This window comes from Hemitrygon akajei, chromosome 7, assembly GCF_048418815.1.
Source record: "Hemitrygon akajei chromosome 7, sHemAka1.3, whole genome shotgun sequence".
NCBI lineage: Eukaryota > Metazoa > Chordata > Chondrichthyes > Myliobatiformes > Dasyatidae > Hemitrygon > Hemitrygon akajei.
In genome coordinates this window covers 141,455,220-141,474,927 of record NC_133130.1, presented here as the reverse complement: position 1 = coordinate 141,474,927, position 19,708 = coordinate 141,455,220, and positions in this window count along the sequence as shown.

Here is a 19,708-nt window from a genome sequence, read left to right as displayed (position 1 = left end):
TAGTATAGAAGTTTGTTGCCAGTTACAGTAGGACATTGATTGGATACCAAGCTGGGCTGAGAAGTGATGGATGAATTCAATCAGAAAAGTGTGAGGTGGTACAGTGTGGAATTGGAATATTACGTTCAGTTCAGGATCTCTCCTTATGTAAATGATGTGAGTGCTTTAGGGAGGCTGCAGAGGAGTTTTACCGGGATGTACCCTGGTTTGGAGAGCATGTGTTTTGTGGTTAGGTTTAGCAATTCAGGGTTTTTCTCTTTGCAGTGTAGAAGGATGAGTGGTGAATTGATAGACACATTTAGGATGATAAGAGGCAAGGTCAAGTGGTTATTCAGAGACAGTGTCCCAGGGCAAAAAGGCTCAAATGAGGGACCATATTCTCAGGTGACTGGAGGAAAGGCCCTGCTAGGTGTGATGGTAGGAGCATTTGAATTAGGGGCATTTAAGAAACTCTTAGATAGGCACATGGATGAAGGACAAATGGAAGGCTGTGAGAGAGGAAAGGAAAAGGTTAGATTGATTTTAGAGAAGGTTAAAAGGTCCATCCTACATTGTGGGCCAAGGTACATGTTCAGTTCCATGTTCCATGTTGAATGTCATAAGAAACGTTGCTGGATTAGTTTGATCCTGAGAGTGACCTCAGTTGCATCTTGTTAGTTCAATCTGTGGGGAGTGAGATGCAAACCCCAGTGCTCAGTGACACACAGTGACCGTGTAGCAAATACAGAACTCTGAACACTAATGAGGGTCACCTCACATTGTCTCTCGTTTCATTGGTCAACAAATGCAAAGCTGCAGAGACGTGGAGCGGTGAGTGATTTTTTCAGGAAAATCGGAACAAAAATAAGTAAGTATTTCCTTTGAAATTTGATTGAATGAAAATTGACAGGGATGTGAGGATTAAGGATGGACATTTGGGGCAATGGAGATCAGCATCACAACAGGTCTGGAGATTTCTGGAATGCACTTGATGCTGGGGAATGGATCCAATCTAATGGATGCTACCTGGAGTTCAGCGGACTGGCGTTTGTTAGCTGCTGGGTGATAGGTTTCTGTGTGCATGTTGTCTGAGCAATGAGCCCAGTGGAAGTTTCACAGAAACATGGAGAGGAGACACTTATGGGAACTGGGATATTTTCACTTCTGGAAGTTTCCAGTGCCTTTTGCACGTTACTGTTAGAGGAACTGAAGTCCTGTTCAACACAAATCCTCTTTCTCCTTTCCACATAGGCATGAAGCTCTCAGTCCGTGACTGACAGTAGCAATGTCGGAACCTTGTGATGACTCAGATTATTAGCTGGTCATTTTTCGATTCGAGATCATGAGAGGAAGTTGTAGTGTTTGCTCATATGCTACCACGGTGTATAAAGTAGCCCAGACAAATTGGAGGTATCTCCAGAAATGCAAGTGTCCGGTACATCGATTAAAGAAACTGCAACTTCAAAGAAAAATCCAAATTCAATTTGTCAAATAGATAATGTTACCTCTTATTTCAGAAAATCCAAAGAGAAATTAAACAAATTTGCTGCTCCGGCTGAGTGATCTGCTGACCTTCTGGTAAGTCATAGATTTTTGCAGTTCCTCAAACCCGCAGCTGAACATTTCATTCAAATGTTTACCGAAGGGTAAATGTGTGAGGAATGCAGCAAGTTATGGGGCAAAGGAAACGGTTACTGGAGGGTGTCTTAGGTAGGAACAGAACACTGATAGAGGTCGTTTGTGGGCAACTTGTGTCTATTCCGCCCTGCTGCAGCTTTGGTCTCTCACTGTAATGAGAACCGTCAAAGTGCTGGAGGAACCCACAGGCCAGGCAGCATCTCTGGAAAAGAGTACAGTTGACATTCGAAGGGTCCTTCCAAATGGTCCCTGCCTGTAACGTCGACTGTACTCTTTTCCGTAGATGCTGCCTGGTCTGTGTATTCCTCTAACAGGTTGTGTGAGTTGCGTGGATTTCAGAATCAGAATCAGGTTTATTATCACCGGCATGTGTTGTGGAATTTATTAACTCAGCAGCAGCAGTTCAATGCAGTACATAATATAGAAGAAGAAATCAATCAATCAATTACAGTATGCATATATTAAATAGATTAAAAATCGTGCAAGCACAGAAATAATATACATTTTAAAAGTCAGGTGGTGTTCAGAGGTTCAACGTCCAGTTAGGAATTGGATGGCAGAGGGGAAGAAGCTGTTCCTGAGTTGCTGAGTGTGTGCCTTCAAACTTCTGTATCTCCTACCTGATGGTAAACAGTGAGAAAAGGGCATGTGTTGGGTGCTGGAGGTCCTTAATAATGGACGCTGCCTTTCTGTGACACCGCTCCCTGAAGTCATCCTGGGTACTTTGTAGGCTAGTGCCCAAGATGGAGCTGACTAGATTTATGACCCTCTGCAGCTTCTTTCAGTCCTGTGCAGTAGACACCCATCACACCCCCCCCCCATACCAGACAGTGATGCAGTCTGTAAGAATGCTCTCTACGGTACATCTATAGGAGTTTTTGAGTATTTTTGTTTACATACCAAATCTCTTTCTTTCTTTATCAATCTTTTTATTAGTTAAATAAAAGAGTACACACACACACACACACACACACACACACACACACACACATATATATAAACAAGAGGAGAATTATCACAAGTATCTATATCAATAACAGTTCGAATAAAAGGGAAAATAGACTTGATCAACATCATACATAGTATTAATCTAATAGTATATAATAAAGAAAAAGATCATTGATTCTCCTTAAGAGGAGAATATTTATGGATAAATCCATAAAAAGATTTTTAAAAAAGATAAAGGAACATTTATAATTAAAGTGTACAGAAAAAAAACCCAAAACACCAAAAAAAACAAAAAAAAAGAATTGGGCAGCTCAAACTGAGAGTGGAAGCAAGAAAAAACAGGGAAAAACTTTCTGATCATATCCAAAACTTCAAAAAGGTAACTGGAAGGACCATAAGTCAGAGCATATGAAAATATTGAATAAAGTGCAGAAGTTCGCTGATGACACGGCCATAGTGGGGTGTGTCAGGAATGGACAGGAGGAAGAGTATAGGAAACTGATACAGGACTTTGTGATATGGTGCAACTCAAACTACCTGCGTCTCAATATCACCAAGACCAAGGAGATGGTGGTGGACTTTAGGAGATCTAGGCCTCATATGGAGCCAGTGATCATTAATGGAGAATGTGTGGAGCAGGTTAAGACCTACAAGTATCTGGGAGTACAGTTAGACGAGAAGCTAGACTGGACTGCCAACACAGATGCCTTGTGCAGGAAGGCACAGAGTCGACTGTACTTCCTTAGAAGGTTGGCGTCATTCAATGTTTTTAGTGAGATGCTGAAGATGTTCTATAGGTCAGTTGTGGAGAGCGCCCTCTTCTTTGTGGTGGCATGTTGGGGAGGCAGCATTAAGAAGAGGGACGCCTCACGTCTTAATAAGCTGGTAAGGAAGGCGGGCTCTGTCGTGGGCAAAGTACTGGAGAGTATAACATCGGTAACAGAGCGAAGGGCGCTGAGTAGGCTACGGTCAATTATGGAAAACCCTGAACATCCTCTACATAGCACCATTCAGAGACAGAGAAGCAGTTTCAGCGGCAGGTTACTATCGATGCAATGCTCCTCAGACAGGATGAAGAGATCAATACTCCCCAATGCCATTCGGCTTTACAATTCAACCGCCAGGAGTAAGATATGTTAAAGTGCCAGGGATAGGACTCAATGTATTTAAGTAAACTACTTAAGAACTTTTTAAAAGCTATTATTAATGCTTTTTGAGAGGGTGATTTTAGATGCATATCATATTTTTACTGAGTTAAGTATTGTATGTAATTAGTTTTGCTACAATAAGTGTATGGGACATTGGAAAAAATGTTGAATTTCCCCATGGGGATGAATAAAGTATCTATCTATCTATCTATCTATCTATCTATCTATCTATCTATCTATCTATCTATCTATCTAAAAGGTCAGCAAGTTTTCTCTAATTTAAAGGATGTACCAAATCTCCGACTTCTTATTTTCTCTAAACTTAAACAGGACATAATGGATGTAAGCCAATAAATAAAAGTAGGTGGATTGGAGTCCTTCCACTTAAGCAAAATGTCTCTCCTAGCCAATGAAGTTGTAAAAGCTATCATCCGTTGAGCGGAACCAGGAATATTTCCTGCTTCCGATGGAATGATCCCAAAAATTTCTGTAAGTAAATTCAGTTGTAGATCCAAATTCAGAATGTTTGATGAAGTTTTAGACTTCTTTCCAAAAATTATCTAACCTGATACAAGGCCAGAACATATGTGTTAAAGTAGCCACCTCAATATAACATCTATTGCAAATAGGATTAATATTAGAAAAAATACGGGCTAATTTGTCCTTTGACATATGTGCCTGATGCACTGCTTTGAACTGTATTAAGGAATGACGGGCACAAATAGAAGAAGTATTTACCAAATGAAAAATTTTATCCCATTGATTATCTGAAAGTGACTTTCAAAACTCCAATTCACACTCAGCTTTAATTTTATCATTAGATAATATATGCAGATTCAATAACCATTTGTAAATTATAGCTATCAGTCCTTTTTGAAAAGGTTTGACCTGAAAAAGAATATCAATAATATTGGGTGAATAAGCTGAGGGAAAATCTGGCAGTAAATTACTCAGAAAATTCTTGATTTGGAAATATCTAAAAAAGTGTACATTTGATATATCATATTTATCCACTAACTGAGTGAAAGACATTAGACAATTACCCATGAACAAATCTAAAAAAGTTACTATTCCTTTGGTTTTCCAAATTGAAAAGGTCTGATCAAACTTCTAATGAAGTATAGTTGATGTCTTGCCTTCTTTATAACTGCACTGATATGTTGGGACCAGGTTAGGTTCTCAGAGAACTGACACCCAGGAACTTGAAACTGTCCTCCCTCTCCACTTCTGATCCCTCTATATGTATTGGTATCTGTTCCTTCATCTTGCCCTTCCTGAAGTCTACAATCAACTCTTTTGTCTTACTGATGTTGAGTGCAAGGTTGTTGCTGCGACACCACTCCACTCATAGAAATGTAGAAAACCTACAGCACAGTACAGGCCCTTCGGCCCACAAAGCTGTGCCGAACATGTCCCTACCTTAGATATTACTGGGGTTACCCATAGCCTTCTATTTTTCTAAGCTCCGTGTACCTATCCAAAAGTCTCTTAAAAAACTCATATCCACCTCTACCACCATTGCCAGCAGCCCATTCCATGCATTCTCCACTCCCTGCATCAAAAACATACCCCTGACATCTCCTCTGTACCTACTCCCCAGCACGTTAAACCTGTGCCCTTTTGTGGCAGCCATTTCAGTCCTGGGAAAAAGCCTCTGACTATCCGCACGATCAATGCCTCTCATCATCTTATGCAATTCTATCAGGTCACCTCTCATCTTCTGTCGCTCCAAGGAGAAAAGGCCGAGTTCACTCAACCTATTCTCATAAGGCATGCTCCCCAATCCAGGCAACATCCTTGTAAATTTCCTCTGCACCCTTTCTATGGTTTCCACATCCTTCCTGTAGTGAGGCGACCAGAACTGAGCACAGTACTCCAAGTGGGGTCTGACCAGGGTCCTATATAGTTGCAACATTACCTCTCGGCTCCACGATTGATGAAGGCCAATACACCGTGTGCCTTCCTAACCACAGAGTCAACCTGTGCAGCTGCTTTGAGCGTCCTATGGACTCGGACCCCAAGATCCCTCTGATCTTCCGCACTGCCAAGAGCCTTACCATTCTATGGTTCTATCATCTCCGAAATCCTGTCTGTCCATTAACCTAGACTCCCATCAATTTGCCAATTGCACCAACAGGTCAACAGATGGTCTGCTCTTATCAAATTACAGTATTGCTTTGCACTGTTGTAACTATATGTTATAATTATGTGGTTTTTGTCAGTTAGTCTTGGTCTGTCTTGTGTTTCTGTGATATCATACTGGAGGAACATTGTATCATTTCCTAATGCATGCATTACTAAATGACGAAAAACGTGGACTGAGTGTCCTCATATTCTAATAATCTAATCTAATGGAGAGGTTTCACCTCCCATTCTATGGGATACTCTGAAGGCTGTTTTAAGAGGGAAAATTATAGCGATATCTTCATAAATGAGAAAAATAAGGAATATAAATTAAATTAGAAAATAGTAAGAAGGAACTACAGAAAAAAACACAAATTGAATTTGGCATAGGATATATAGGAGGAAATTTTAAAAATTAGGAATGAAGTTAATAGTTTGGCTATGCAAGAAATCAGGAAAAATTTATTGTCTGAAAAACAGAGACATTATGAAAGTGGATCTAACTTTATGAAAATACTGGCATGGAGACTGAAAAAAAAAGATAGCAGAAAATACAATTCATAGAATTAGGGATCCAAGAACAGAAATCATTTAAAAAAATAAGCTAAGTGAAATTCACAAAACTTTTGAAGTGTTTTACAAAACTCTATGTTCCAAAGTTCCAGGGGAAAGTATAACCCAAATTGACACCTTCCTGAATTTCCCTAGAATTACCCACTTTAAGCAAAGAACAAAATAGAACGATGACTGCTGATATAACTGCAATTGAACTAAAAGCTGCAATTAGTAGGCTTAAATTAACAAGTCACCAGGATCAGATGGGTATACTGCAGAGTGGTAGAAAGAATTTAAAAATGAGTTAATTCCTGTCTTACTCCCCACATTGAACTCGGCTCTAAAACAGGCACAAATGCCACCCAGCTGGAAGGAAGTGATAATCTCAGCTATACTGAAAGAAGGTAAGGATAAAATGGAATGTGGGTCATTTAGACCAATATCCATTCTTCATGTAGATTATGGATTATTTACCTCCATCATGGCCAAACGATTCAAAGAGTTTCTACCCATTCTGATACATAATGATCAGACAGGTTTTATACAACAACGCCAAACACAAGACAATATACGAAGGACACTTCACTTTATGGATCATAAACAAAAAAATTGAAGTAATAGTGATAAGCGTGGATGCTGAAAAGGCATTTGATTCAGTTAATTGGAATTTTCTTTGTTTCTATGACACAATTATTAAAACTATACAGGCACCATATGACAACCCTACTGCTAGGATTAAAATCAATGGATATGTATCAAATAGTATTACCCTAGAAAGGGGCACGAGACAGGGTTGTGCATTGCCACCGCTACTCTTCACATTATATCTGGATCCATTAGCTCAATACATCAGACAAAATGAAGATATCAGGGGAATTACTATTAAAGGGACAGAGCATAAGTTGGCTTGTTACACGGATGACATTTTGATCTATCTAGGGCAACCAACATACTCTTTCCCTAAATTGATGCAATCCTTTGAACAATATGGTCAATTATCAGGATACAAGATCAACATAGATAAAACCCAATTACTTTCATATAGCTATAGCCCACCAAGAGAAATTGAAAGTAGATATCCCTGGGCATGGCAAACAGAGTCTTTCAAACATTTGGGCATCATTATGCCAAAAGATTTGGCAAAATTATCAGAATGCAATTACCCGTATCAGCCCATATATATATGTAACCCTCTGGGTGGCCTCAGGCTCGCTCAGCTCGTTCTCGTCTAGTGGGAGCAGCCTTCGGCCCCGCCAAACTGGGTAATCAGCTGGTGTGGATGCTGTGTGATGTCCCTGCCACGCCCAAAAACAGACAGTACACCATATGCGATTAAATGAGTACAATTTATAAAGGTTACTATAACTAAGTGATTAATAACGATACAGTATATATGAAGGAAAAAAAATAAAGAAAAGGCGCCAAACTTATCAAAATCCAAACCTCTTTGTGCACAACCGTTGGAGCTCAATTACTGAAGTCTTCTGGCCACCATTCGATCCCCTCCGAACTCCTCGACTCGCAGCTTAGGACCATCCGAAGTGGTCAACCAAGCACATCTAGCTTCATCTCCTCTCCTCGGGGTATCTCCTGGCCTTGGACCCCTGCTTGGGGTCCATTCCTTGCCCAGTTTACAGCATCGCATCCTCTCTCTCTCACCCCCTCACGCCAATCTCCCCAAAAGCCCGCCAACAATAGCTTACAGACTCAGAAAAAAGAACAACATTAATCCCAATTGGTTTACAAAGGAATACAATTCTCGTTATCAGTAAATTTTAACCCAAACAAGCTTCCAGCACTCTCTCGCAACAAAGAAGCATTCCTACTTTTAACAAAACAAAGAAGCCATTTTGATTACATACACAGTAACAAAGAAAAAGAAGAAATCCCCTTTACACTCTCCCCCCACCAAATAAAAGTCATGTCCTCATGACTATTAAATAACTCGCCACCTTTCCTGCCAACACACCCTAACCCAAGCACAAACAGTGACATCTCCTCCCCACACAGTAAACCTCATGCCCTGTTCCTCAGGCGCTACATAGGCCAACTATCTGGGAGTTCCCTAACCCTTCTGAGACCTCCGTACCCTCTCACCTAAACTCTTCAGGCTCGGACACAACTGGGGATACCTCGGGCCCGCTACCATCTCCTCTCTCAACCTCTCACTCATGCCCCCCACTGCACACAGCTAACCCTCCCCACTACACCTGACTCAGTGGGAGAAGGGCCAAAGGTCTCTTCCTCAATCGAGGGAAAGTCAGCAAAAGGCAGCATGTACCACACATCCAACACATCATCCATCAAATCTGTATTCTTCCTCATTTCTGCAATCGGTAGCTGCTGTTTGATTTTCTCCAAACGGAAACACGTGGCCTGCACTGCTCCTGCAGTCTCTTCAGCCTCCTGCAATCGAGATATCAGCTTCTTCTCTGGCCCCTGTAACTCTCGCCACAGGCTCAGCGGTTCTGACTCACGCATCCCGGCCATCTCAATCTGGGACGCAATTACTCCAACAGCTTCTTCCACCCCGACCTGAAAAGCAGCAGTTAAAGATTGGTCAGCCTCCAGTTCAGTATTCACTGCACTTCTCTCCAGCTTTTTCTTCCTCATGACTTCTTCCAGATCAACTTTCTCCAGTCTCTCCATCTTCATTTCAAACTTGATTCCGTAGAGACAGTCACTCACGAGCTGCGTCCTTCGCCAGCCCTGGCACGTGTCCAGAAAACACTTTAACTCTGTAGTTCTCAGCCGCTCCTGCAACGACCTCACTTCATATTCTCCTGAGGCAAATCCAAATACCAAGAGATCATCCACATACGCCAAAACTCCAAACACCTCCACATCCCCCATGCTCTTCCACATGCCCTGCGGGAAGGTTGCAAGGGCTCCGGATATGCCCTGTGGCATCTTTTTGGACTGGAAGACTCCTAGGGAATTTATAACGGCCGTCTTCTCCTTGTCGGCCCCACTCATCGGGATCTGGCAGCATCCACTCCTCAGATCCAGCACCTTAAACCACTTCGCACCACTCAGACAGGCCATCGCCTCTTCGGCCCTCAGGGCCATATTCTGGTCACTGACAGTGCACCTCTTCAGCGCAATATAATCCACACATACGCTGCCTACGTCTTCCATGGCTGTAGGGGCCAGTCGCCGCAACCTCTCTCTCACCGAGGTGTATTCGGCGGAAACTCCCCTCCCTCGTGGTATTTCGCAGCGTCCACTAAGAGGGTCTCACCCTCAGATACTTCCCCCAGACCGTACCACCACCGGCTCTTGTTTGAATTCAGTATCAGCCCAATGCTGCTACACACGTCCGCACAAGCAGCTCGAAACTCTGGGTGCATCGACAATGCCTCCAAACAGCTCTCACCCGCCTCCTCCGGGCAGGCCCCCAAGCGCACCAGCAGGATATTGGTTCTCTCCAGAACCGAAACGATGCCTGTCTCAACAGTGTCCGGACACATCAGCATTAACGATTCACGAACCTCAGTCACCTCCACATTTGCCTCTAAGAACTCCATTTTCACTGACCAACAACCGTCATCTGGATAATCACCGGCATTAGTACCCCAAATCTCCAGTGCCCTCAATGTCGTCAAGGGTAAATGCTTCCAATAACGGTTATAAATCAAACTGTACAGCAACTTAACCGGCGCCCCGGTGCCGAGGATGGCTTTAACTTGACTTCCATCCATCCGTAACAACTCCTGTGCGCATGGTCCCTCTAAGCCTTCAGGAATAGGGTCTGTTCCTTTCGGGAGTTCCTTGGTACATTGCTGGGAATGTGCTCCCCCCAGAGACCCCAAGCTGTTCCCCCACTGGGCCTCCTCTAAGTTTCCCGACACCTCTCGGATCAACTGAACAACTGAGGGAGGAGCTGATCCCCTTGACAGATCCCCTTGGCACCGCAAGCAATTTATCTGCCCCCCTAGCCAAAAGGGATACCCTAAAAACTTTAAACCAATCTCCTGCCACGGATATGATAAGCCCCCCAGCTGCGGCATTTGACTTCCAGTCGAACCACACACATTTTCCCACACTTTCACATAACTGACAGCTGTCACCCCAAGGTAATTGTACCCGACAGTTCTAACAACGCCACCAGCCTGCCTACTCAAACTTCCAACCAATCCCTGTCGCTTTCCCTCAGCCAAGCACTGCCACTCACCCAACAACTGAGAGGTCCGCTCCACCCACGCCTCTGCCCCTTTAGGGCTGGACATTATTTCAACAACCGGGCAGAGCCTACCACTGCTGAAACATCCCAACCTGTCACTCCTCACTCTCCTAACAGTACGGACAACCCATGGTCCCACCACCATTTCGTCAGCGCTAGTCGGAACTCGAACAACGACCTCCAGGCTACCAACAGCAGCCACCCCACCCAACACACACGCAGTGATAACCAGCAATCGCACACCCACAAAGGCACACCAGCTGTTCGCCGCAGACATAATTTATAGAGGGCGATCACACAGCTTCCGCAGAAATCAATCCCGGATGAGCCCCCACAATGTAATCCCCTGGGTCGCCTCAGGCTCGCACAGCTCGTTCCCGTCTGGAGAAGCAGCCTTCAGCCCTGCCAAACTGGGTAATCAGCTGGTGTGGATGCTGTGTGATGTCCCCGCCTCGCCCAAAAACAGACAGTACACCATATGCGATTAAATGAGTACAATTTATAAAGGTTACTATAACTAAGTGAATAATAACGATACAGTATATATGAAGGAAAAAAAATAAAGAAAAGGCGCCAAACTTATCAAAGTCCAAACCTCTTTGTGCACAACCGTTGGAGCTCAATTACTGAAGTCTTCTGGCCACCATTCGATCCCCTCCGAACTCCACGACTTGCAGCTTAGGACCATCCGAAGTGGTCAACCAAGCACATCTAGCTTCATCTCCTCTCCTCGGGGTACCTCCTGGCCTTGGACCCCTGCTTGGGGTCCATTCCTCACCCAGTTTACAGCATCGCGTCCACTCTCTCTCAACCCCTCGCGCCGATCTCCCCAAAAGCCCGCCAACAATAGCTTACAGACTCAGAAGAAAGAACAACATTAATCCCAATTGGTTTACAAAGGAATACAATTCTCGTTATCAGTAAATTTTAACCCAAACAAGCTTCCAGCACTCTCTCGCAACAAAGAAGCATTCCTACTTTTAACAAAACAAAGAAGCCATTTTGATTACATACACAGTAACAAAGAAAAAGAAGAAATCCCCTTTACCTATATAAAGTTATGGAAGATATAACAAGATGAACCTAATTCCTTTTTTTAGTCTCAGTTCAGGGATTAAATTTATTTAAATGAATATACTGTCCAGACGATTATATCTCTTTCAGACCCGACTACTAGAGATTAATCAAAATCCATTCAATGAATGGAACAAAATGTTTTCAAGATATATTTGGCAAGGTAAAAGGCCTAAAGTTCATCTCAAAACTTTGCAATTATCCAAGGGAAGTGGGGATGGGGCCTACCTTCCTTAGAGATTATTATTTTGCAGCACAGTTGAGAGCTGTGATATGTTGGTGCAACCCATCATATGATGCTCAATGGAAAAACATTGAGGAGGGGATACTTCCCATCAATTTTGGCTGATAACAAACCATTATCATATTTGCTGGGAATGCCCCGTTATCAAAAACTATTGGACTGGGATACACAATGCCCTACAAGACATCTTTAAATGTGAAATACCCTCAGAAAGTAAGACTATATATTTTGGGTATATACCTCAAGAATGGTTGAAAAGAGATAAATATTTAATGAATATACTGCTGGTGCTGGTAAAAAGACTCTTACTAGGAAATGGTTATCACAGGAGAGCCCAAACTTAAATACATGGATAGAAATTACAATGGACATTTACAAAATGGAGAAGATAAAAGCATCTGTTAATAAGTTGGAACAATTTGATTCATACTGGGGAAATTGGTTTAACTACAGAACACCTCATAGGCCTGATTTTATCCTCACAAATCAATGAATATGATGTAAAAAAAAAGGATCACTTCCTACTTGTACATAGTTTTCTCCTTTTGCTTATTCTTTCTTTCCTCTCCTTTCTATAAGTGTATACCTCAGATAAATATTATGTGGAGATTTGTGGCATATATGACTATATGATATATATGCACAAAATCCGAAATACATCTTATGGAAACGTTTGTTTGATCATGAACTTCAATTAAAAAATAAATTACAAAAAAAATAAACACTGCCTGGGCAGGGTGAAAAGCATTATCAAGAATGCATCTCACCCTAACCAGGGACTTTTTACTCTCCTCCCATCTGGTAGGTGTTACAGGAGCCTCCACTCCCACACCAGCAGGCACAGGAAGAGCTTCTTCCCTGAGGCTGTGACCATGCTGAACCTCACATCACAGTGCTAAGCAGTATTACACCCATATTGAACTGTCTCAGTACTTTTATATGTGTGTGCTATAGCACTTACTTTTTATTTGCAGTTATTTTGCAAATAAAACTGTTCTTTGCATTTCTGGTTAGATGCTAACTGCATTTCACTTGGCTTTGTATCTGTACTCGGCACAATGACAATAAAGTTGAATCTAATCTAATTAATACTACAGTATATTCTGCCATCATATTTGACCTAACAAAATGAACCACTTCACACTTAACTGGGTTGAACTCCATTTGCTACTTCTCAGCCCAGTTTTGCATCATATCAATGTCCCGTTGTAACCTCTGACAGCCCTCCACACTATCCATGACATCCCCAACCTTTTTGTCATCAGCAAACGTACTAACCCAGCCCTCCACTTCATCATCCAGGTCATTTATAAAAATTACGAAGAGTAAGGACCCCAGTACAGATCCCTGAGGCACTCCACTGGTGACCGACCTCCATGCAGAATATGACCTGTCTACAACCACTCTTTGCCTTCTGTGGGCAAGCCAGTTCTGGATCCACAAAGCAATGTCCCCTTTGATCCCATGCTTCCTTACTTTCTCAATAACCCTTGCATGAGGTACCTTATCAAATGCCTTGCTGAAATCCATATACACTACATCAACTGCTCTTCCTTCATCAACGTGTTTAGTCACATCCTCAAAAAATTCAGTCAGTCGTGAAAACTTTGTCAATCTTTCATATGCTATAAAACAGAGTCTGGTACAATGGTCACCTCTATCTATGTCCTTGGTAGGTCATATTAATGTTGTTAAAATGTATGTTCTTCCCAAATTTTTATACTTATTTCAATCTATCCCAATTTTTATTCCTAAATTTTTTTTTTGATTCCTTAGACTCTATTATTTTGTCATATCTGTGGCAGAATAAGCGCTCTAGAATTAATAAAATCCACCTCCAAAACTCTAAAAAAGAGGGTGGCATGGCTTTACCTAACTTTCGCTTATATTACTGGGCAGCTAATATATGTTGTGCTGCCTTCTGGTCTTTCTTCCACGGTCAACCTGAGTGCCCTAACTGGGTGGCAATGGAGTTGAGCTCCACTAAAGAATTATCTATATCTGCACTTCTTGACTCTGCACTCCCTAGCAGTCTGCCCAGATCAATAGCTAATCCTCTGGTCAGACACACTTTGCGTATATGGGCTCAGTTCAGGAAATGCTATGGTTTCCAGGGGTTTTCCGTTTCTAGCCCTGTCGCACATAATCACCTTTTTTTACCTACTACGTATGATTCAGCATTCCATGTTTGGTACAAGAAGGGCATTAGACATTTTGAAGATCTCTTCATTAATAATCGCTTCGCTTCTTTTCAGCAGCTCTCCGTTAAGTTCAACCTGCCTAACGCTCACTTTTTCAGATATCTCCAAATCCGACACTTTACTGCTCCTTTAATTCCTAACTTTCCTGAAATGCCTGCGAAAAATGCTATGGACCTATTTCTTTCCATTAATCCACTAGGCAAAGGTTTAATTTCAATTATCCGAGATAAACTAGCAGCCTTACGACGGGCCCCTGTGGATAAAATTAAAATGGCCTGGGAGCAGGATTTAAATATCTCCTTATCAGAGGAGAGCTGGGACTTAGTTCTCAAATCGGTCAACTCAACCTCCCTTTGTGCTCGCCATTGCCTCTTACAGTTTAAGATTGTTCATAGAGCCCATATGTCTAAATCTAAACTATCTCGATTCTACCCTGGCATTAGTCCGCTCTGTGATAAATGCAAGAGGGGCATGGCCTCTCTCATCCACATGTACTGGTTCTGTCCTAGCTTGGAGAAATTCTGGAAAGATGTCTTCACTACATTATCGGATATTCTGAATCAGCACCTAGAACCTAACCCCTTAATTGCTCTGTTCGGTTTTTGGGGCGAGACAGATTTATGTCTGGGTCCGACCAAATGCCGAATACTATCCTTTGCCTCTCTCCTGGCGAGACGCTTGATCCTCCTCAGATGGAGAGATGTTGCCCCGCCCACTCATGCGCAATGGCTTAACGACATTATGGCCTGCTTGGACCTCGAAAAAATTCATTATTCAGTTCTTAATTCGGATCTAAAGTTCCATAAGGTCTGGGGACCTTTTATCGAGTACTTTCATAACCTTCCTCTTGACTAGGGTTTTTTTTTCTTTTTTTTTCTTCTTTTCGGTCCCTTGCTTTCAGCTCCCTTTTTTTTCTGGTAGTAGGCATTATTATCCTCTGTTGCTAAGTGTATTCACAGTCTGGGAGTTTGACTGTCCAGACTTATACTCTCTATATTGTGTGGTGGTTGGTCTGGAGTTGTTGTTTTTTTTTTGTGTTGTGGGGCTTGGGGAGGACACTAAGCTCACTTGTCTTTAATTTAGGTGCTTTTTTGTTAAATTCTCTTTGTTTGTAGCATATTGTTATTGTATGCTTAATCTTGCACTGTATTAATGCTCCCCACTGGGATTTGGGGTTTTTAATTTTGTAAAATGTTTTGAAAAACTAATTAAAAATTTTTTTTTTTTAATTCAGTCAGGCTCGTAAGGCACAATCTGCCCTTTACAAAGCCATTCTGACTATTCCTAATCATATTATACCTCTCCAAATGTTCACAAATCCTGCCTCTCAGGATATTTTCCATCAACTTACCAACCACTGAAGTAAGGTTCACTGGTCTATAATTTCCTGGGCTATCTCTACTCCCTTTCTTGAATAAGGGAACAAGATCCACAACCCTCCAATCCTCTGGAACCTCTCCCGACCCATTGATGATGCAAAGATCATCGCCAGAGGCTCAGCAATCTCCTTCCTTGCCTCCCGCAGTAGCCTGGCGTACTTCTCATCTGGTCCCGGCAATTTATCCAACTTGATGCTTTCCAAAAGCTCCAGAATATCCTCTTTCTTAATATATACTTGCATAAGCTTTTCAGTCCATTGCAAGTCATCACTACAATCACCAAGATCCTTTTCCATAGTGCATACTGAAGTAAAGTATTCATTAAGTACCTCTGCTATTTCCTCTGGATCCATACACACTTTCCCACTGTCACACTTGATAGGTCCTATTCTTTCACGTCTTATCCTCTTGCTCTTCACATACTTGTAGAATGCTTTGGGGTTTTCTTTACACCTGCCCACCAAGGCCTTCTCATGTCCCCTTCTGGCTCTCCTAATTTCTTTCTTAAGCTCCTTCCTGTAAGCCTTATAATCTTCTAGATCGCTAACATTACTAGCTCTCTGAACCTTTTGTAAGCTTTCTTTTCTTCTTGACTAGATTTATTACAGCCTTTGTACATCACGCTTCCTGTCCCCTACTATAACTTCTCCGTCTCATTGGAACATGCCTATGCTGAACTCCACACAAATACCCCCTGAACATTTGCCACATTTCATCCATACCTTTCCCTAAGAACATCTGTTCCCAATTTAAGCTTCCAAGTTCCTGCCTGATAGCCTCATAATTCCCCTTACTGCAATTAAATGTTTTTCTAACTTGTCTGTTCCTATCTCTCTCCAATGCTTTGTTCACAGTACTCCTTGCGTTAAAAAAGACACATCTCTGAGTGCGTCCCTTCTGTATCGCCTGCCTATCTTCCTTCACACACTGTCTCAAAGCTTTCTCTATTTGTGACCCAACTGCCTCTTCCCCAGTCTCTTCAATTAGGTTCCCACCCCTGAACAATTCTAGTCTAAACTCTCCCCAGTAACCTTAGCAAACCTCCCCACCAGGATATTGGTCCCTTGGGATTCAAGTGCACCTGCCCCAAAAGAGGACCCAATGATCCAGAAATCTGAATCACTGCCCCCTGCTCCAATCCCTCAGCCATACATTTATTCTCCACCTCATTCTATTCCTATACTCCTGTCACGAGCCACAGGCAGTAATCCCGAGATTACTACCTTTGCAGTCCTGCTTCTCAGCTTCCTTCCTAACTCCCTGTAGTCTGTTTTCAGGACCTCTTCCCTTTTCCTACCTATGTCATTGGTACCAATATGTACCACAACCTCTGGCTGTTCTCCCTCCCACTACAGAATATTGTGAACACAATCTGAAACATCCTGGACCCTGACACCAGGGAAGCAAACTACCATCCGAGTTTCTTTCCTGCATCCACAGAATGGTCTATCTGAGTCCCCTGGTACTACTGCCTTTCTCTTCCCTTCCCTACCCTTCTGAGCCACAACGCCAGACTCTGTGCCAGAGCCAAGGCCACTGTTGCTTCCCCCAGGCAGGCTGCTCCCCCCTCCAACAATACACAAACAGGAGTACGTATTGTTCAGGAGGCAGCCACAGGGGTACTCTCTAGTGCCTGACTCTTCCCCTTCTCTCTCCTGACTGTTACCCACTTGCCTGGCTCCCTTGCGCCTGGTGTGACCATCTGCTTATAACTCCTTTCTATCACCTCCTCGCTCTCCCTGACCAGACGAAGGTCATCGAGCTGCATCTCCAGTTCCCTAATGCGGTCCCTTGGGAGCTGCAGCTCGACGCACTGGGTGCAGATATAGCCGTCTGGGAGGCTGGGAGACTCCAGGAATTCCCACATCTGACACCAAGCACAGAAAATGCCTCACACACATACTTCCTTTCCGCAATTAACAGAGGTAAACCTATCTCGCCTCGTCCCTGGTTTTCTGGTACAGACCTGGTTCGCCAGTCCTGAATGCCACAGGTCTAGCCTTCAGCAGACGACGTACCTCCTGGTTCATCCACCGCTTTTGGTCTGGGAATGTACGGCAAGTATTTCTAAGCACACACTCATCCACACAGGTTTTAATGAAATCGGTAACAATTGCAGCAAACTCATCCAGATTCGAAGAGGAATCCTTGAACACTCTCCAGTCCACCGATTGTCCAGTGCTGTGCTTCCCTTGTCCATACCTTCTTGGTCCTCACTACTGGTACTGCAGTCTTCTCTCTCTCCCCATACTCAGGGAGCAGAAGTACAGTCAGGTGATCAGACTTACTGAAGTGAGGGCGTGGAATAGCATGGTAGGCATTCTTGATGGTGGTGTAGCAATGGTCCAGTGTGTTATTTCCTCTGGTATTGCAAGTGATCTGTTGATGGTAATTGCTTAGTGATTTTTTTCAGACTGGCCTGGTTAAAATCCCCCAAAACGATGGTGAAGGCATTAGGGTGCTCTGTTTCGTGCATCTTGATACCACTGCTCAGACCATTTAAAAGCCTGATTGACACTGGCCTGAAGTGGAATGTATATCACTGCCAAAATGATCACAAATATCTCCCGTGGTAGGTAAAATGGACGGCACTTCACTGCGAGATATTCCAGGTCTGCTGAGCAAAATAGGGATAACACTGGTATATTTGTGCACCATGATGAGTTGATCATGAGGCATACTCCTCCACGTCTGCTTTTGAGAGACTATAGATCTGTCCTGATGGTGTACAGTAAACCCATTGATTGGAATCACGGCATCTGGTACAGAAGAGGTTAACCAGGTTTCCGTGAAACGAAGAACACACGTGGTTCTAATGTCCCGCTGGTTCAACACCACAGCTCTGAGATCATCGATTACCCGCATCTGCAGATTTTCTCTTGTTAATGAGCACAGTCTGTTTATCCCTATTGTCTACAATATCCATTAGCTTTTGCCAACCCCTGTCCGCTCACACTGAGATGCTGAGGTGTTTTTGTTGGTGCTGAGGGTGATTCAATTGAAGCTCTGATTGATGTTTAGCAATGCAATAAGGGGCAGGAGGGAACTGACTCGAGAATGAGTGTTTGGTGAAACTCTCAACGAAATGATTTAAATCATTTTTTTCATGAAAAATCTTCCTGCAGTTTTCACAGACAAGGACACCTTTAAGAGATTTTATTGAATGTTTGATCATTGTTGGATTTTAAGAAGGGAGGAGGTGAGGTGGGTCCAGGCTGTAGGGGAGGGGGTTGCGTGTAAAATAGTGGAAGGCAAGACGAGTGTGGAGGAAAGACAGACTCGCAAATGGACACGGCGACTGGGATTTATAATTTAAATAGATATTTTTATTGAAGAAAAAAACATTTTATATACAGATACACATAAGAAAAAAAACAAGCAAACAAAAAACAGACAAAATACTCCCTCCCCCCACCCACAACCCTGGTATGGTAAAAATTACTTCCTCATTCACAATTGAAAAATAGCAAAAATAGCAAATCAGGTATGAAGTCCTAATGTGTATTAATAAAGTATATATTACTAGACTAAGCGGATCGTAGGAGCACGGGAAGACAGGTATCCATACTAATTCAGTAGCCGAGGAGGTGTAATGATGGTCATCAGGCCAAAAAGGAGCCCCATATTTTTTCATATGTTGCTGGATTCCTCCTCACACTATACAAGATCTTTTCAGGTTTACTACAGGATATTAACTCGTTTAACCACTGCCTTGTGAGGGAGGAAATTCGGATTTCCAGTTTTGTAGGATACACTTTTTCCCGGCTGTAGTCGCAAGCAATAAAAAGTATTTTTTATTGTAATTCACATTAAGACCTTGTAGATCTCCCAAAATCCAGACCCTAGGATCAAATGAAATTTCAGTTTTTATAATATGAGGTTTTTCTAACAATGTATTTCTAAAAGTCTTCCAGATTAGATAATTCCAAAGCATATTAAGTAAGTCTCCGTCACAAGATTTACATCTCTGACAATTAGGAGAGGCGTCATGATACATTTTGTGCAGTCTATGTGGGATGTAGCAGGTCCTTTTAAAAATATTAAACTGTATTTGTCTATGTTTAGTTGAAATTAATTCAGTTTGAGACATTTGTAGGATATTACACCAATCAGTATTATTGTAATTGCTTTCTAGATCTGATTCCCACTTAATTTTAATATCACTCTTAGTATAGATTGGTTAGTTACTGTTTAAAATAATATAAATAGATGACATAAGACTCTTTGCATTGTAC